Source organism: Periophthalmus magnuspinnatus, chromosome 21, assembly GCF_009829125.3.
Source record: "Periophthalmus magnuspinnatus isolate fPerMag1 chromosome 21, fPerMag1.2.pri, whole genome shotgun sequence".
Lineage (NCBI taxonomy): Eukaryota > Metazoa > Chordata > Actinopteri > Gobiiformes > Gobiidae > Periophthalmus > Periophthalmus magnuspinnatus.
The window spans coordinates 22,605,557-22,626,501 of NC_047146.1; the positions used below are offsets into that span (position 1 = coordinate 22,605,557).

Here is a 20,945-nt window from a genome sequence, read left to right on the forward strand (position 1 = left end):
ACATGACAGAGGATAGCAGCAGGTCTGTCGTGTTTGGCTGGGAGCCTGTGGCACTGGGCCAGGGGGCAGGGCCAGAGCTAAGACGGCTTCTGTTTGCACCAAGAAATAAAGGAAATGGAAAGGGAAAACATACAAGTCCATCATTATGGGCCTGTGGTAGGTGTTCAACACAGTAACATTGAGTGAGACAAAATTATTTAAACTCTGGCTGGGCAATTGGTCAAATTTTAATCAAGACTGAGATTTGGTCATCTCTAATTGTACCCATATGCTTGGGTCTTTGTAATTGAGAGGTCTACAGTCAATCCTCGGTCAGAAAAAGCACGTGGTTTGGAGGACTTAAGAGGGTCAAACTTGAAATGAATTTTTCACAAAACTAGTATTACCATATTTTCCGGACTTTAAGTCTCACTTTTTTCATAGCTTATAGTCTGGAAAATACAGTATAAGCTACTGTATTTGCTTTTAATAAGAACATGAAAATCAAATTGAAATTCAGGATTCTTTGTTTTGTCATATGTCCCAGTCCTAATCTAAATATAGTCTGAACCACCATCATTTTTAAAAACAGAAGCAGATAGGCCCTATTCTGTGTTCTTAATAAGTGGTTGGTTATATTTTGTAATGTTGCTTTGTATGTATCAGATGTTAAAATGCATGTCTTTCCATCAAGAAACAATGTGGTTTAAAATGCCACTACATAATTGTATTAACATAATATTCGGTCTCCTTTTGAACTGATTTGAATGAGTAGAGACTGTATTAATATTTAATAATGTAGTAATGATCAGGTTGCCTAGTAACACACATGTGATGAAGTGTCAGACTTAACACTTCAGATAAATACTCAAGGAGAACAAGGGTAACTATTCAAACATGGCAGAATATTATTGTCAATATAATTATGCTAATATATATTCAACAACACAACTCTCAAGTGAAGGCCAGTACTATATGTCAAGCAGACTGATGGCATGGGAGCATGCTCTATACAAAATTACACACAAGGGAACTATCATTTCACTTCATTACTGTATAGTGATTATAAGTTGATTCTAATGCTAATATTTCATGGCTGTAAAAACAAGCAGTTTGCCCTTTAAGTTAACTATGAAATGATATAAAGATTTACAGACTCAATTATGAGACAATTATTATCAAATCAGATTAAATATTATGACTTTCTGACACTTCCAAATTTAGTTTAATTTTACATTATTTTTGTTATAATATTTCAACAATTTCCCAATACCCCTATGATGAGCAGTATAACAAGGATTGTGACGTCACCGGGCCTGGGGTTGGGGCTCGAATGCGAGCGCCTGGTGGCCGAGCCTTTGCCCACGGGGCCCAGCCAGGCTCAGCCCGAAATGACGACGTGGGTCCGCCCTCCTGTGGGCTCACCACCCACAGAGGGTCTCATAGGAGTCAGGTGCAAAGAGGACTGGGCAGCAGTCGAAGATGGGTGTCTCAATGACCCGGTCCATAGACACAGCATCTGGCTGTAGCGACATGGACTGTCACCTCGCTGGGGGGGAAGGAGCCTGAGCTCGTGCAGGAGGTTGAGAGGTACCAGCTAGATATAGTCGGGCTCACCTCCACGCACAGCTTGCTCTCGTACCCAACTGCTTGAGAGGGGTTGGACCCTCCACTTCCCTGACGTTGCCCATGGGGAGAGGCAGCGAGCTGGTGTGGGCTTGCTTATTACCCCACAGTTCAGCCTCTCGTTCACTGGGATAAACTCCAACACGTGACATGTTGGAGTTTATCCCAGTGAACAAGAGGGTGGCGTCCCTGTGCCTTCGGGTCAGGGATATGTCTCTCACTGTTGTGTCGGCCTATGGGCCAAACAGCAGTGCAGAGTACCCGGCCTTCTTGGAGTCCCTGGGAGGAGTACTAGACAGTGCACCTACTGGGGACTCCATTGTTCTACTGGGGGACTTCAACGTCCACGTGGGCAACGGCAGTGACACCTGGAGGGGCGTGATCGGGAAGAACGGCCTCCCTGATCTGAACCCGAGCGGTGTTTTGTAATTGGACTTCTGTGCTAATCACAGTTTGTCCATAACAAACACCATGTTCGAACACAAGGGTGTCCATCAGTGCATATGGCACCAGGACACCCTAGGTCGGAGGTCGACTTTATCGTCGTGTCATCTGATCTTCAGCCGCGTGTCTTGGACACTCGGGTGAAGAGAGGGGCAGAGCTGTCAACCGATCACCACCTGGTTGTGAGTTGGATCCGCTGGCAGAGGAGGAAGCCGGACAGATGTGGCAGACCCAAGCGTATCATGAGGGTCTGTTGGGAACGTCTGGTGGAACCCTCTGTCAGCAGGGTCTTCAACTCACGCCTCCGGGAGAGCTTCTCCCATATCCCGGGGGAGGTTGGAGACATGGAGTCCGAGTGGGCCATGTTCTCCACCTCCATTGTCGATGCTGCTGCACGTAGCTGTGGTCACAAGGTCTCTGGTGCCTGTCGCGGTGGCAATCCCCGAACTCGGTGGTGGACGCCGGAAGTAAGCAATGCCGTCAGGCTGAAGAAGGAGTCCTATCAGGCCCTGCTGGCTTGTGGGACTCCTGAAGCAGCCGACTGGTACAGGCCAAGCGTGCCGTAGCCCGTGTAGTCACAGAGGCAAAAACTCGGGGCTGGGAGGAGTTCGGGGAGGCCATGGAGGAGGACTATCGGTCGGCCTCGAAGAAATTCAGGCAAACCGTCCGACACCTCAGGAGAGGGAAGCAGTGCTTCACCAACACTGTTTATAGTGCAGGAGGAGAGCTGCTGACCTCAACTGGATACCTAGTTGGGCGGTGGAAAGAATACTTTGAGGATCTCCTTAATCCCACTGTCACGTCTTCCGAGGAGGAAGTAGAGTTTGAGGGGGTGAACTCGTCCATCACTCTGGCTGAAGTCACTGAGGTGGTTGGCAAGCTCCTCGGTGGCAAGAGATCCGTCCTGAGTATCTTAAATCTCTGGATGTTGTGGGGCTGTCTTTGCTGACATGCCTTTGCAACATTGCGTGGCAGTCAGGGACAGTACCTGATTTGTGGATCTGGAGAAGGCATTTGACCGTCCTTTGGGGGGTGCTTCAGGAGTGTGGGGCCTTTGCTAAGGGCTGTCCGGTCCCTGTATGACCGGAGCAAGAGCTGTGTTCGCATTGCCAGCAGTAAGTCAGACCTGTTTCCAGTGCATGTTGGACTCTGCCAGGGCTGCCCTTTGTCACCGTTTCTGTTCATTATATTTATGGACAGAATTTCTAGGTGCAGCCAGGGGCCGGAGGGGGTCTGGTTTGGGAACCACAGGATCTCGTCTCTGCTGTTTGCAGATGATGTTGTCCTGATCGTCGAGCCAGGCCCTGCAACGGGCACTGGGGCGGTTTGCAGCCAAGTGTGAAGCGGCTGGGATGAAAATCAGCACCTCCAAATCCGAGGCCATGGTTCTCGATCGGAAAAAGGTGGTTTGCCCTCTGGATGGATGGATATTTCAACAAATTACAGAAGAAATGCAAAAATTTTACTGTGAAATTCTTAACCCAAATTTTATCCAAAGGTCTTAAGGCCTATCCTGGTGCTACACTCAGGCTACTCCAGTGAAAAAAGCCTATATGTTGCCCTGCTCCTTTCTATTTTAAAGCTGTGAGCTTCATTATTTTGTGTATATCCCAAATATGTCTGCTTGCTTGGCACATCTGTTGAGGAGTGTTTACAGGCAACATAAATCTCAGCCTGAGAAATGATTAAGCCTCAGACACCATCAGTGAGCTCTAATTACAGACCGCTGCTTCACAAATCAATCTGTACACAGTCAAACTAACAATTAGCCCAGCAAAATCCAATGACACGTCACACTACAACCACATACTTTCTTCAAACAGAAGTGGACGTTTAGTACATTTAGTTTTTGAGAAGTGATTTTGAAAGGTTTTGACATAGCATTCATAGAAACAGGACTGCTTGAGATATTTTTCAGCTAATGAGAATTGCTTGAAGGTGCAATAATATTTATGTTAGAATTTGGTGTTTTGGTTCTCAAAATTATTATTCATTCAGAAAGCGGCCTCACATAAATCTCTCATTTGGGTTGCCAGTTTTAATGGTGAAATCCAATTGGTTTAAATCTCAAAGCATGTCCTTTGATCTACATCCTCACTACCTAAACCCCAAAAACCCCTGCTAGTGCAGCCTCTGCAGCTCAGTGAGTGAATTCTGGAGGTTCTGAGCTTTCACATTAGGCATGAACTGTGCATATACTGAAAACGAAAAATGTGTATTCTATAAGCAGTTTAAGGTACTGGCAACCCAGATTCAGTTGTCATTGTAGTACCTAAGAGTGCAGACTACATACGGTTCCTTTAAGTTTTGAAACTATCCATGAAATATATGGTAATTTCTGTTACTGTAAGGAAATGGTATTGTTAGCTTCAAATATCTGAGCAAATTCTGACTTTGAGTGCATATTTTAGCTGCTTTGGCAATGTAATGTAATGTAATAAATTGTTTCTGACATTTTCACACCAGCATGAATTCACACAGTGCAAATGCATTATCAATTATGTCCATTTGCCATCTTCTCTCTCTCCCTTGTCTCGAGTTCCATATCTTAGTGTCCTTTAATGCCTCCTCCCACCTGTTATTCTTGCTCTTCATCGTCCTCCACTGCCTCCTACTCACTCCTCTGCCTCCTACTTTCTTTCCTTCGTCCTTCCCTCCATCCTCGTCTGCCTCCTACCTTCTCTCTATCTTTCTCCACACTTTCTCACACGCACTATCACATCTCTCTGTAGATGTGTGTGTGTGTTTGTGAGTCACACAGATGCTGCATTGCGGGGCTCTCCTCTCAGGGCCGCCACTTCACTGCAGGAGCCTCAAGTAACAAAAAGGAGCTCAGGGACAGGATTTAGACCCATTTATTTACCGACAGTGCATGGATTGGGGGGTTGTGGTGCGTGTGTGTGTATCTAGAGGCAATCAGTGTGCTAGACTGGACAAAGTCAAATGATTACGCAGTTGTTTGTCTTGATACTAGAGGTATAGAAAAGCTACAATGTTTCGAAGAGAATATATATATATATATATATATATATATATATATATATATATATATATATATATATATACATACATACATATATATATATATATATATATATATATATATATATATATATATATATATATATATATATATATATATATAAAAATATATGTATTTGTAGTGCATATTGGGTGAAATATTAAAGCCATTAATATATGCAGAATTGTGTCAAGAAGGGAAACACAAGAGTAACTAATATGAAAATCTCCAAGATATGATTTGCTCATGAGACTAAACTATTTACCAAGCAATATCAAGTAATTTAGCGTAATTATTAAGAAAAACATCACAATTTTGTAATTTTTCACAACACCAATATGAAACAATGAATTCACATTGGCTCGTGAATGATACTGTCTGACCAGCTTTATGAAATCAAAGTTCTAAGCAGTTTTAGTACTTTTAGTTTTACAGTTTGGGATAAATTGTAATGATTAATGTTTTGTTTTGTGTTTTACTTTTTGTCACCTGAATAATCACTATTATCAATTAATTGAATTACCTTGACATAGCTAGTGTTGACTGATATAAAGCAGTATTATTGTCTTGTACTGAAGTAGATGTCAGTCCTCAAACTCCGTCAGTTGTTTCTAATACAGGAAAGGTTTGTTAGTATGAAGAATATGATGAAGCATCCCAATTAGAAACTAATTTTTTTGTGAGCGAAATGTTCCCATTTTCAATTAAATCTGTTGGTTTTCACATAGTGCAAAACTGGATCTTCTTTCTCTGCACAAAAAGAAGCATGTGTTAACTAACGTGACATAGGAGTCAACACAATTCAATTTGTTTGGGCGGTAGTGGTGGTAAACCAGTTATTAAGTGATCAACAAAAATATTCAGACAAGCATAACATCAAATCACTTTTTGGAATATACTGTTATCATTATCACATGACTTTCATTGATTTAAGATACAGACTTATGTTAGCTAATGCCAAAGGAAAACAACAATTTTATATATTTCAGTGCTGAAAAGATCACGGTATAACACTGTATGGCATGAGGCTTCAATTAGAATAAGCAAATATAGGGTGACAGTGACCAAGGTGGGTAGAAAGTTGGAGATACAATCCCAGTTTTGGCCATTACATTGTTTCGTTGTGTCCTTGGGTAAAACACTTCACAACATTTCCTTTTTAACTTCCCCATAACTTGCATATGTCTTTCCATTTGAGACTGTATTTTAGTAAATCCAACAGGTGCCACAAGTACAATAACTACCTTACATAACTGCCTGTATACATTTGCACACCTATAAAACATACGCTGACAAAACACACGAAACATTTGCCCCATGGTTAACCTCGCTACCTGGAGCTGTCTATGTCTTTGCCTGAAACAAAAGCAGAATGGGTAAAGCGTGACTGTCTCTGCCGATGGTCTCACTAAAGCAGCTCTTGTGTTCCCACTCAGAGCCCACGTCCCACACAGTAGCGCTCCTAGCACTCACATGTCCTCCGCCCACACACCCATTTCAGAGGCAGAGGTAGAACAGCCCAGCTCCCATTGTCAATGCTGCCTTTTCTCTGACAGGTATTCACTGAAACTTGAATAGTGAAGATAAATGCATGTCGTTTTGAACATACTCACAAACTAGTGGGGCTTCTAAAGGTCTGGTGTCAGGTTTTGACCAGAAAATACAGAAAGTACATATGAAGAATCGTGTTGATTTAAAGAAACCTTTGGAAAACAGCTCCTCGCCTGCGTATGAGCTAGAATGAGTGTTTTGCTTTTTTATTTCTATATTTTTTTAATGTATCCGGTAATGGTTAATCTTACACCTATGACTATGATCACATAAAACTGCAATTTAAAAATTAATTTTAATACTGAAGAAAAACTCAAGATGCAATACAATTTTATTAGAACAAGTGTCAATACTAGTTTAAGTATTGAGTAGAAGCTTTTATGACAACCCTAAGACCAATACCTTCCCATCAGCCTAGATTACAGTATAGACTTCTCATATGAACATAAACAAACACAAGTTTATAGTTTGTAGTTGCAGTTTTTTAAGTTTTAAAGTTTTCTGGCACACATACACATACGCCTGCCTCAGTTATAATCCTGGCTCAACTTGCTGAATGCCTTTCCCAACTCATCACCCCATTTGCTGTCAAAAAGGTAACAGTTCGGACCATGATACAAAACTGTCACAAACCCTATATCATGTTGTGTATTCACCTTGTTTTCTGATTGGAGTTTTTAACTTGAAAGTCACCTTGGATCCTGGTCACACCGGGTGGAGGGCGAACAGCTGTCTAGTCACACCTGGAAGAAGACATGCATTTTAAACAGCAGCTCAATGTATTACATAAACATCACAACGAAGGACGAATGGTGAAGAGAAACTTGATCCACACAAACTTTACACTCCATTTCAGTATGAACCCACAAAATCCATTATCACATTCTATTAGGTATGGCCCAATGAATCGTATACACTTTGCAACACCTGCTTTTTAATACATATTTCTTGTTTGCATACAAATCCATACGCTATTCAGGCTATGGGATGTCATTTACATTTAGATAGCACACGTTAAGTTAGACTGAAAATAATACAGGTGCATTACAAAGCCTAAATGTGAAAGCATGCAGAACTGGTGATCATTTATGCACAAATAATTCATTGTTTGCTCAAACATGAGGTATCATGGGATAATATGTCTAAATAAGTGGTACATTTTACAAATGAATCTAAACTTCTAGTGGGGAATCAATAGTAACACTATTTTAGCAGTGAGCACAGTATCGCCTGCAGCTAAAATGTAGCTGCAAAAAGACAAAATAAAAGCATTCCCAAAATATAAAGTTATGAAAGCATAAGATATGAGCTTGAAGCAAAGGCTTATACAAGTAGGAAGTCTAGAACATATAAAAGTCCATAAACACTGGGTGGAAGTCGCTGTTTATTAACTGAGCACACTGTACATTTTTAAAAAAATAATTAAACATTCTTATATCCTTTAATTTTGCATAATGATATATAAATTTGATTGCCATTCAAACATTATAGGCCAATGAATGAACAAAGTTCTCTTTGGTACCTGTATTTCTCCTGTGCCTAAGTGGAGCAGAGTGCCTGTTTAGTGCGAAACACGCTGCTGTACATTCAGCCCGTTATCAGATCAAGACCTGCACTGCTTAACTGCTGCCAGTATCATCTTGGCCTCACTCCCCCTAGAGGACATGTCAATTGAGCACTGTCTGTGCAGAATGACAAGGTAGGGACCTAACTGTTGCCAGACTACTTGTACAGTTACTCAAAAATAATACACAGCTGTTAGCCTTAGAATTGAATTCCATGGTATAAAGAACATTTATATTTATTTGGGGGTACAGCAATAGTTACAGTAAAATAAAACAAATGCTGAGTAGCCATAAACTAAAGAAACATCACTGCTAACAACTTTGTTTTGTTGCTATTTTTGCTGGTTCACTTAGCAACTAGCAACCAATGGGCAATTACCATTAGGAGTGTATATAATGAAGCTATATTTAAACAGTCCAAATACATTAAAAAGTTCTATACTTGTTCCATTCCATTCAATGAATTACTAAAATGCAAAGGCACTAGAGAACTTTAGAAAAGGTGCAGAAAATGTCCATCAGAATCAGTGACGACTGAGATAAACCTGTTTGTAAAAACACCAGATCGTTACATAATCTGAACTAGACAAAAACAACAGATTCTATTGTCTTACACCTCCAGTCTGTTTCACCATCACCATTTATGGACAGTGATCAATGCTTTGCAAAATGTTTTAATTATGGACATCTTAAAAATCAAAAAACACAAAAGAAGATAATTGAATACACTTTGTCTAACTTCTGACTTTCAGTTTTGACCACTAAATGATTTTATGACATTTCAAAATACGGAGTACAAATATCCCCTGTAGCTTCAAACATGGACCATTAAAAGAAAAAAAAAAAGCTAAAGTAATAGCTGAAAGTGCACATGAGTCGCTCTTTCTCTGTTGTACAAGTCAAATTCTCCCCACTCCGTCAGTGATAAAAGTACACTGTGTACGTTTCATTATTAGTGGGGAGCCTAATCATGACGGAGGCTGTGGCAGCTTTTCACCAGGTTCAAAGCTGAGTGACTCAGCCACAGTCTCTCAGTAAGTGGCTTACTTCTTTAAATGCGGAGAATAAAAGAGAAAAGTGGGAGTTATGCAAATGACAGATATAAAGAAAATGCCCATTAACCATGACTGTATTCAAAGTTCAGCAATTGTTTTATATTCTTTATTGACCAATAAGTTTATTTCTGTAATATTTTGAGATTTATGTACATGGTACAACTACTGTTCAAGACCAACACATAAGTGGAAGAGTAAAGATAGGTAAGATTATCCAAAATTAAATATGGCAAAATACAAGGCTGCATACAGATTAGTTTAGGTGGCAATCATTAAGCTAGCAAACTAGCACAAAGAGAGAGTGAAAAGCACATTGTTAGACAGTACCACAATAACCTACATAATGATGTAACTTCAATTATGTGGACAAGACTTTCCAATAAAAATGCTAATGAAATAGCTTGAAGTAAAATGGCTCATAATTAACTAGAGCAAAACGTTTAAGCCAGGGCAGATGGAGCAGCGGTGACACTAGCAGTTCTGGTCCCAAAAACAGAAGTTACATTGACACTATTTATAATCTAAATTAGGCTAAACAGATGTAGGATTAAAAGACCTACATTGCACTTAGAATAGTTCAGCAACTGTTTCATTTCTCTTTACATCAGCACGACTTTATAATATGTGCTACTATGGAAAAAAAGAAAAAATATATAATTTTAGTATTGGTATATTAGTAGTTTGAGGCATCTCAGTGGAGACAAGCCACCAGGTCAAGTTATGTGCCAGATCTGAGGAGAGACAAACCCCCTCACAGAGAAGAGAATGTGTGTTTTAAAGAAATTGTTTAACAATAACAATGAAAACAAACTCTTGTAATTGAATAAATATCAGATCTGATAAAAAGTCAGATCTGTGGAGAGACGAACACACTCAAAGAAATAATGAGATGAGAAATAATTAGATACATTTAACGCCGTATTGTGGAATTTTTCCCACAAACTAATCAAACCTCTATGAAGCAGTTAAGGAAGTATTAAGGGAAAAAAGCTCAAGTGTCAGCTATTTGCAATCATCACAACTTGCGATTAGTTTAGAAGTCTCCAAACATGAAACATCCATTCCTTTTTTCCTGTTGTAGGGACATATCTCAGGTCCACAGGTTGTCCTTTATTTTATTAGAAGACAGACTTTCACTGACTTAGAGGAGATGCCACTATACGCCTCCTACTGCCACCTGATCGGCTGCACAGTTATTTATCATCCACACGAGATCAGAGTGCTTTGTTCTGTCTCTGGGGAGTGCACATCCAGGAGGCCCCTGTCAGCCCATATTTAAGGCACTCTTTGAGCAGTACGGCACAGATTTTTACTGACGACATCTTTTTCATGGTTCAGTGCAAGTAAAGCTGCTCGGGTATTAGCAAAGTGGTACAGAGTGTGTGAGGGACAAGTGTTCAGGCTGATTCTGTAAAAAAAGGTATTAACAATTTATCTTTAACTTTTAAAAGTGGATTTATAAAGACAGAGAAGAGCCATATTGTTAAATGGGTTAGAATATATTAAGTAACTGTAAGGATAAATCTGTAACATTAAATTGTTAGTTTACACCTTGGCAACCCTAAATAAATGGATACTGCACAGCTGTTCTTATTTGTTTAAAGGGCACATATTATGCTAAATCAACTTGATTGAGTTTGTAGCTTTGTTGTCTCCATAGACTGTATAAAGAAGTGGACTAAGGGAGTGTGACGTCACCCATAGTGTTCGGCTCCAGTCAAATGAAGCTCATTGAGGCTATCAGTTATAGGGGCAAATTTCCGACAGTGAGTATCAAAGCAACCAAAGAGCCAATCCATAAAGGTAATGCCCCTTCCCGTCCACACTGCTGGTTTAGCGTGGAGTGGGCACGACACAGGCACAAAGCGGGCACGAAGCAGGCACAGAGTAGGCATGGAGCGGGCACGGAGTGGATGCTTTGCAACGCTGTTAATCAAACCTGTTGCTACCGGGAGTGATTTTGGGGAAAGAAGGCACCTCAATCATCTCTTGTTAATGTTCATATATTGATTTATGAACGCAATAAGGCAATGCAAACACCAGGATCATGTAGAGCGGGTTAATATGAATAATTCTATGACCAAAATGACAAGGCTCGCTCCAGCAGTTACAGAGAGGGGTGACAATTTTTGAATGTAAAGTGAATTGGAGCCAGAGTCAATGAAGACGAAAACATGCCCATGATCACTTCCTATTTAGAATGTGGCGGCTAGCAGGTTAGCTACGTTCATTTATATGATTGTCCCTCATCATTAGCTTACTCAAAGTTGTATTTTTGATGTTTGAGTAATCCTCTATTGTCCTGCAGTACTAAAAAAAATTCTGTTTTCACCTACCCTCTATCTCCGGCAATTTTCACTTTACTAACCGGCATTTATTCCCAAAAAAATTGAAGATGAAATGAAAAATCCACAGCTTGATAGGTAGAAATGCCACTATAAAGAGGTAGGGCCTATCACTTCTGGAAGTCAGTGGTCCCTACTTCTAAGCCGCTTTTAGACCAGTTTTGTGGTTTACAATGAACAAAATGTAAAATATATAAAGAAAAAAAAAAAGTTCAATATACCAATTATATTATTAGAAGCCACACAATTAAATTAACAGTAGCAGAAACATACCTTCCTTGGCAGAGATAATGGAGTTGTGAATGTGTTATTTAGTATAGTGTGATATAGATGCCTTTTAGAAGCTGCTTAAATAAAATGGACAGACACATCAGTAATAATGGAACAAGCTGGTTCCTAACATTTCCATATGACCGGCAGTAAAATGTAAATTATAGTGTTATCAGACTCAAATGGTTTCAGTTTGACAATGTCATCCTTCTCCCCATTAGCCTCTCATCCATCATCCCCGCTCTTCACATTAACTTGCCCCTCACCGCCCTGCCACGGTGTCTCTCATGGGACAAAAATGTGATTGTGTCATTTCAAACTTGTTCTTTGTCTGAAAACCACAAAACTAAAATACAGTCTGTGGAATTAAACATGCATGTAGCATTCATTGAACAATGGGACAAAAGGACTAAAAGGCAATAACTGTTAAATGGAAAGGAAAAAAGATTAAAATATAACATAGCAACAAAATAGATTAATAAAATCTCTCTAATCATTTGCAGACAACTATTTGCTAGGTGGTGTTTTTAAATAGTTTCCAGGCAATCTTGAGACAGTAAAAGTATGTTGTTTGTAAAAATATATCGAGAAATTTTGTGTAATTGGCACTAGAGGTTTATAAAGGTATTATTAAAAGTCTATTTATGTGTTGTTTACAATAAATCATACAATGAATCAGAAATAGCCTAATCAATATGAGGGATGATGATTAGTAGCAGATGTACAATTAGTAGACTTAAAACTGTAATAATTAAAAGATTTGCTCTTACTGATCCCGCTAATCTTACGCAATCACCTCAAACTTCAGCATACTTAACTCTGTAATACTGGATTTGTACTGTTCAGCTTTATATTTAGAGCAGGGAATCAAATTAGATTTAGCACATAATTTGACTTTGCTGACTTTGAAACAAATGAAAAAAATATGTTATTTGTTTATAATATTGACAGTACGCCACCACATTATGTATTACAGAACACATAGGTAGGCTACATATTGCATAACGATATCTATGAATATGTGTGAGAAGCTCGAGAGAGGAGTCAGGGGAAATGAGGGATGGCCATGTCTGGATGAAAGCTTCAGATGTGGTCCAGAAGAGACAGAGAGACAGGGGACATGAAGAAGAGTCACTGTAGGAGGAGGTAAGGGAGAGAGAGAGATGGAGAAAGAGGAGGGGGCAGGACCATTACATCACCGCTGCAGAGGCTCACACTAACATTCTCTCTCCACAGTAACACAACTTCTGTCTATGATCTGCATAAACTGTTTCAACTGTTTGACTGTGCACGGAAATGGTTTTAAATGAATATTCATTGCCTTTCCCAGAACCAGTTGGACTAAAATCCTATGAAAAAGCCAGGCTACTTACCACTGCCTTCTCATCATCAAATCCTACTTCACCCCTCCCCCAATTCTGTTGTTTGTTAGTACATATGTCTCATTATTTGAGGTATTTTGAATGTAAGAAGCTAGGGGGATAAAAGCTAGCCAAATGTATTAACCTTTGGTGATTTAGCATAGTTTTGTATATGGTGATAATTTGTACATTTGTTTGTTTGAATAAGTTGACTTATTCCATCTTGTACTCTGCCCTAGTTTGAGCACTGGGACCAAACTGGGACTCAACTTAGAACAAAACCTGAGTGATGGACAAGGACTAAACTAGGACGGGATCAAATCAAGTTTACATCAGAACTAAATTAGGATCAAACAAGCACCCATGGAGTCCAAAAACTAGGTTGTGTTTCATTAGTGCTCAGTAACACACATACCACTGCAATACACCCGCCTTATTCCAGATCAAGACATTTGTGATCCTGTAACCCTTTGACATAGGCTGGGAAACTTTTATCCGCAGATGAGAGAAAAGGCTTACGGGGCAGAATTGTGTGTTGCTGACAAACTGCATAAGCGTTTGTAAAATGTTGTTCGGTCAGAACGGCTGTCTTCATGGTTCAGCTCCCTCTGAAGTGAAGAGAGGAGAGGCTAAGCAGAGTGAGAAGGTCAAAAGCACCTGCTTGGAAATGCCACTTGTTTTGTGTCACCCAAACAGCAGGAGGAGGAGAGCTGGGTCTCACACCACAGACCTGTTCTACACTTCAATGCACACATTTGTTTTTGTGAACGGGCAAACAATAAGTGAACTCAGGAAGAGCTTACACAGGGCCGAGGTGGATCAATACCATTTGGAGGTTAATATTTGAGAAAGTACAGTGCGGGGGAGCATTCTACAGTAAATCAGAAACTACGGGAAAAAGAAACAAAACATAGTATAGACTACAGTGCCACAAGAAGCTTATAAAAGCTTGTAACAAATGTAACAAAAACTTCTTCTTTCCTTTGTTTTCCCTGTTTTCCCTTTCTGGGGTTGCCATAGCAATTCGCCAGCCTTTATCTAAGATTAGAACAATAGCAATATTAAAACTAGCGATCAGCTGATATGTTTTATTTTCATGGCCGACGCCAATTGTTTAGAATCCAGAGATACTGATCAGCTCTGCCAATATTTTTGAGTCAATATGTAGGGCTGATTTTGATCATTTCCATCAAATTATGCAAACTGATTAAGAGAGCTGTGTAGTCACATTTTGTGTAGTACCCTCTTTGCACTAGTGTTCAAATAAAGCTTTATGTGGATTTTTAGGAAACAGGTTGGCCAAAACAAAATATCGGCCTCTACTGGTACGGTAGGAAATCAGTGGGCTTGTTTCTTAAGTCGCTTTAGATGAATATTACGATTTCAAATGTGTAAATTATAGCATAATGATCCATAGAGTTCATAGATTGTAACTATATAGCAGAAACAAGCACAATATGTCCTCTTTACATGTACACAACCTCTCCATCGTTGTCAGAGGCACTGCAGGCGCATGATTCTACACTGAGCACAGGGACAGTGTGTAGCGACAGTTTGGCTGACACACTGTTCGTCCAAAGGTGTTTAGACATGTGCCATCAACACACGCACAAAACACCACTTTGCCTATTGCAGTCTTAGTACTCAGCATTTAAAACAGTAATACACGCTAGCACTATGTTTTCCAATTGTACAGTCATATCTTTAAACAAGGACAGAGAAAACTATATTGTCTTGTTATGCTATTAGCAAGAAGCAAAGTGACGCAGCACATTTGCAGTATCTCACTATGCATAAAGCTTGTATGTGTATGTGAGTCCAATGAATGGGAGAGAACACAGTTAAACTCACCAGGTTTAAGATGTCCACTGCTCACTGGATTCAAAGGAAAAAAAGATCTAAAAGAGAGAAAACAGACAGAAGACAGTGAGAAGGAGATTAGATTTAGGTGCCAGTACTTTAAGTGCAGAGGTAATGGTATCTAGTTTACCACACACACATAAGAACCATTGATATATCTACAAGGTGTGAAAGGACTAACAGCGAGTAGAGTGGGAGAGCGACAGCAAGCTAGACTCAATTGTCCCGGTTCAAAAGGAAACCGTAATAGAAGAGATAGCGGGGCTGCTGCGGAGGCCGATTCAAACTCTTAATGGGTGAGAGTACAAAGGCAACATGGCCTACAGAGGTCTGACAATTACATAGACATTTCGAGCCATAAAATGTTTAACACTGATACTGCCCATTTCAAGTGGGTTGCATATGGTGGTAGGGCTTAAATTATCACATCTTATTAATCATATTAATCAATCACAATTTTTGATTCAATTTTTTTCTTACTAAAAATAAATTCAGTGGTGGCATTTCCATAAGCATAAACAATATCAACTTTTAATTCAAAGCGTGGGTCCAATTTACTCCTCCAAACTCTGAACTCCAATGATAAATGATAAAATGCACATTTTTATATAGCGTTTTCCACCATCAAGGCACTCAAAGCGCTTTACATGAACGAACCACTCACCTATTCACACACACATTCATTCATCAGTGTACACAGACACTGGTCACGAGGTGTATTAAAGGTGTCTTGCCCAAGGACACAACGACAGCGTTCATCTGTTGGAGCTGGAATCGCACCACAGACTATGGATTTGGCCGCTCAACCGATGATGTTTTATGTCAAGAGTGGAATTCAAACCACCAACTTTTGGATCAGTGGATAAATGCTTATGTTGCTGCAGTTGCCCAATCGCATGCTTGACAGAAGACTGGATTTGAACCTCCTGATTACATATAAAAAGACCCAGGAATATCATTGACAATTAGAAATGACAGAATCTTGATCTCAATTTAAATGTGATTCATTGCACATTGACTTTACCAACCAATCAAAAAATGCTGCAACAATTGATCAAAATAATTGCAATTAGCTAATGATTAAAATAATCATATTTTGATCATTTTAATCGTCAACTGGACTATAAAGACTCTAAAACACATGTCATACACTTCATTGTATATAATCTCGCCATATTTCAACCCTTATTTTCAAATCTCAAAGTAAAGTAAATGGCAATAGTAACAATTTGTGCTACAACGATATAGTCAAAGAAAGTATAATTCAACTTCTATGATAATGACTTATTTCTGGCTGCCTGCTGTCACATCCTTAAAGCTACATATTGTGGATCAGAAAATTGTAATTGTAAATTGTAACAGTCATTTCACGTCAGAAGGTTAAAATCCTGTAAATCTGGTACATGTAAATGGAAAATGACATACATACAATTGCATGCAAGATGGCACAGAAATAATATAGTACAGATGAACTGAATCTATCACCATGAACCTTCCCTCGAGTTATTAAAAGAAAATTGGGCCACAAATACTGCCCAGTTTATCCATGTGTAAAAATATCACAACTAGGACAAGTAACAGCACAGCTATGGGTAACCAATCAGATGACATGAACTGATTTCTCATGTCAAATGAAGTTCAGTGTAATACATTTATTATACTGTATATTTTCACATGTATAATATAACTGATATAGTGTTATAGGACATTTATTTCATGTCTCACCCCTCATTTGATATTTTATGAGGGGTGAGACTTGACCTCGCCCCAGTGTCTGTGTGTGTGTGAACAGGTGAGTGGTTCCTTCATGTAAAGCGCTTTGAGTGCCTTGAAGGTGGAAAAGCGCTATATAAAAATATGACCAATAACTATTTACCATTTACAGTAGCATCGTTTATCTACTGTATATGCAATACCAAGGTAATGAATAAACGCAAACTGCATGTAACTTAAACACCCCTTGAAATGAACGCATAAAAACTGTTCATTTATCAAAAAGGTAGGTAAAGTTATATTAAAATCTTAAAATGAAATTGGGAAACGGGCTATAAATCCCTTCTATATTTAATTAGAATTGTCAAATTTCTGCAAAGGGATATATAACAAGTGAATAAACTACCTACATCACATGGGACTGTCCATCTCTACCCATTTTTCACGTTTGAGTGGACACATTAACGCAGAATAGCACATTTGGTATCTCGAATAAAACGCCGGCCCCTAGCACTGTCAGACATGGCTCAGAGCTGCTCTTTTCAACAGAACAGACATTTTCACAGCTTCTTTTTATGAGCTCGCGTGGGCAGCCACATAGACAGTGCACTCAATTATAGTCCCAGCAAGCTAATGAACATCGCACGGTTGGAGATCTAGCACATACGAAACATCAATGTCTCAAGATGAACTGTTCTGAATCCACATAAAGTCACAGGTATAAGTAGACATAGACCAGTAATGTACTACTACCTACTGCATTCAATGGTTTTTTGGAAAATAATAATTATGCAATAGGATTTGGAATTTAAATGTCCCATATTACGCTATTTTTTGATCTGTTACAATGTTGTTTCCTCATCAAAAACATATCTGGGGATTGTTTTCTTTCATTCACACACATTTAAAGCACAAACCCTGCATATTTAGGTTTCTTTTCTTCATTCAACACTTTATTCCACCTTGTGATGTCATGTGGTAATACAGGAAATGCTCCATTGTGCTTTTAAGCTCCAGACACCTTCACTAGAATCATTTGGACGATTTCACCCCCGGAATTGCCAATCTCTAAATAAAAGGTGGCTGGTAACTTAAAAACTGCCCCTTCATGACATCACAAGGTGGAGCAGAACATTTTGAGCTTTGGAAATATCGACAGACTAAAAATAAAGGATTACTCAAACATGTGCGAAGGAAACAAATGCAACTTTGTATGTTTTTGAGGAGGTAACAAGATTCTAGCATGACATAAAGAGTCAATTTGCCGTAATATTGCACCTTTAAATACTTTACTGATGCACATTTTAAACAGCAGGGGCATTAACAATTGAGAGAAGACTGATACACTAACACAAGAATCCCATACATTTCAGATGTTTATAGAGGCCCAAACTACAGGGTTAGCTTTTTATGTTTCCATAAGATGCAGTTATATTTTGTCATTGGCAGGTTGGATTCTTCATTATCAAATCTATTGTCATTCCATTGGCTCTGGCTACAATTCTTTTACAATAGAAAACTGTTGCTGCTCTCTTCATACATCCTGCTGTCAGGCTTTTCATTTTAGTCTTAAAATGTTTGTATTAACCCACTCTACATGATCCTGGTATTTTTAGTTTTCTATTGTGTCCATAACAAAGATATGAACATTAATAATAAGAGACAAATTAGCTGCCTTCTTTCCCTGAGGTCCCTCCCGCTAGCATGGCAATAGGCTTGATTGATAGCGTTGCTAAGCGCCTGCTCCCTGCCAAACCAGTAGTGCATTCCTTTCAACAGCTTCACTCCAGATTGGCTCTTCGGTTGTTATGATACTCGATGATTGGATTCTTTATTACCAAATCTATTGCAGCCTTTGAGATTTTGATAATACATCCCAGAATGATGAAGTTCCATATACTACATTAATATTTTATTATTATTCTCATCAATTAATAATATGCTACATCATTTAACAGCACAAGTGTAACTCTCATATGTTCTCATGGAAACCTGAGTACATAGGCATCATTAGAGGGCATACATGCAGAAGTATCAAGGCAAGAAAAGCAACGTCTCAAGACAGTGATTCCAATGGACACTTTGGGAAAATGAAAATGAAGAGTGAGATCCAGAAGTCTAAACTCACATTTGTAGTGAAGTGGTACAGCATGGTAACGTTATGACTGCTATGATTGCACATAGCAGGTGCTACAATAGGACTGATTTTTGATCAACACTGACCCGCTGGCTCGTTTTTAACTCATCTGAGACACTTTGTGTTTCATTGATTTTACTACAAAATTCCAAAAGTTGTTCAAAGTGACCTGTGCTTGAGTCAAAAGAGCAGTCTGTCAGTGTGTGTATTGTGACTATTATGGTTGAAATACTTGAAAAATAATGCATGGGTCCTCCTTAGGCTTGTCACGATAATTACTATATCAACATTTTGTTCAATATATGGAAGCTGGAACAATATATTTTGAGGTTCAAAATGTATCATACATATGTACAATTTCTTTGCAAAAGTAAGGAGATTTGGGGTATTTTAGTTGTAATGCCTAATCATGAGATTCAGTAATTTTTACTTGTCACTGTTCAGTTTGAGTATTTTTTAGGCCTACAGCCAATCCTCTGTAGGTAAAAGCCTGTGGTTTGGAGTTCAGACTTTGGAGGAACACATTGACTGGACAATTTTTGCTGTTAAATAACACTGATTAAAAGTTAAATTTGTTTATATTCAGGAAATTAATATTGTTAATTAATACATACATATTTTTTTGTGAAATCACTCAGTCTGGTTCAAACTCTTAGCATCTGACCCACAACCATAAATCAAATTTCTAAAAAAAAGTGAATATTAGCAACTGATTTAAAACTCTACTATATAATTTAGCCTTCTTTTCAGTCTTAAATCCCAGGACGTAATGAAACGTCACCTATAGCTGTGAAGAGTGGTGGTTTTACAATGTGGCTAGGTGCTCTGAGCTGTCGGAGGTGGGAGGGGGCAGTGTAGGAGGATGGAGGAGGGAGGGGGGCGGAGGCGGATGATGAGCTGCCTTTCTGTTACCACAGCAATCCCCTAACTCAGTCAGTCTCCATGGCGACTGATAGCAGCATCAGCTGATTCAGCCTAAGTGAAGGTTAATATCAGAGTGAACCATTTTTCTGTGTCTTTTAAAATGGCGACTGGCTCAGGTGTGGATTAATGGGTTCATAATAGTTAGCCTCTTGAAATTCCTCCAATAGATGCACTTAACAAATAAAAAAAATCTTCAAAGGGGTACTCATCAATATTTATATGCTAATGGTTTGTAAAGCATTTCTTCACCCGGACAGTGAAGTGCACATAATCAGGTGGATGCAAATGCTTTCAAAATACAACTACAAATTTGCAGTGGGGCACTGTGGCTAATCATACTAAGGTAACATGTACATTTGAAATAGGGGTGATGGATATTGATAAAAAATTAATATGTCTCCCTTTTTTTTTAATATTACAATAACCATATTAAAATGATAATGTGTCAATAAAGCAAAAATGGCAAATAAATTGAACATCCTACAGCCTAAAAAACAAGTAGATGGACTCCAGTAGAATTAAAAGCAGTGATCAACCCAAAATGACCAATGACAGCACTAGGCCTGTCATAATAATTACTATATCAACATATCATTCAATTTATGACAGCTGGAACAGTAAATTTCGGCTTTATTTTGCTATTTATTTGTTGCAGCTTATGTCATGCAATGATACTGTCTATTTAAAAATGGTTGACTGGGATTATCTTGGATTATTATTATTATATCACTTGCATAAAGTAGTTATAATATTAACATTTACCGGTATATGTCTCTGTAATAATATATCGTGCTTCAAAATGTGTTTTCGTGACAGGTCTAGTCCTCCTCCCACTTGTCTCACTTTTAGAAATGTATCTAAAATAGTTTGCTGTTTTTGTTTTTGAAGAATTTAAAAGAAAAATCACTGTGTAGATTCTCATTATGTTCAAACAATGGCTGTGCAATTAATCCAATTTTAATTAAGACTGAGATTCAGTCATTTCTAATTGTCACTGATCAGCTTGGGTATTTTAATGGAGAGGTCTACAGCCAAAATTTATCGTGTGCACACTTTCTTTGGAAAAGTGGGGTATTTTTGTTGTAGTAAAATT

The 20,945-nt window shown here is 38.8% G+C and overlaps 1 protein-coding gene across 1 annotated transcript in view; it reads right to left on the bottom strand.

Moving 5' to 3' along the window:
• Positions 1 to 20,945, bottom strand: part of map2 (microtubule-associated protein 2) — a 70,545-nt gene that overhangs the window by 34,671 nt on the left and 14,929 nt on the right. Inside the window, exons 3-4 of the mRNA XM_055230420.1 lie at positions 15,070 to 15,116; positions 7,279 to 7,365 (exon numbers count right to left, since the gene is read on the bottom strand). The gene's annotated coding sequence lies outside the window, so the exon portion shown is untranslated. The remainder of the gene's footprint in view (positions 1 to 7,278; positions 7,366 to 15,069; positions 15,117 to 20,945) is intronic.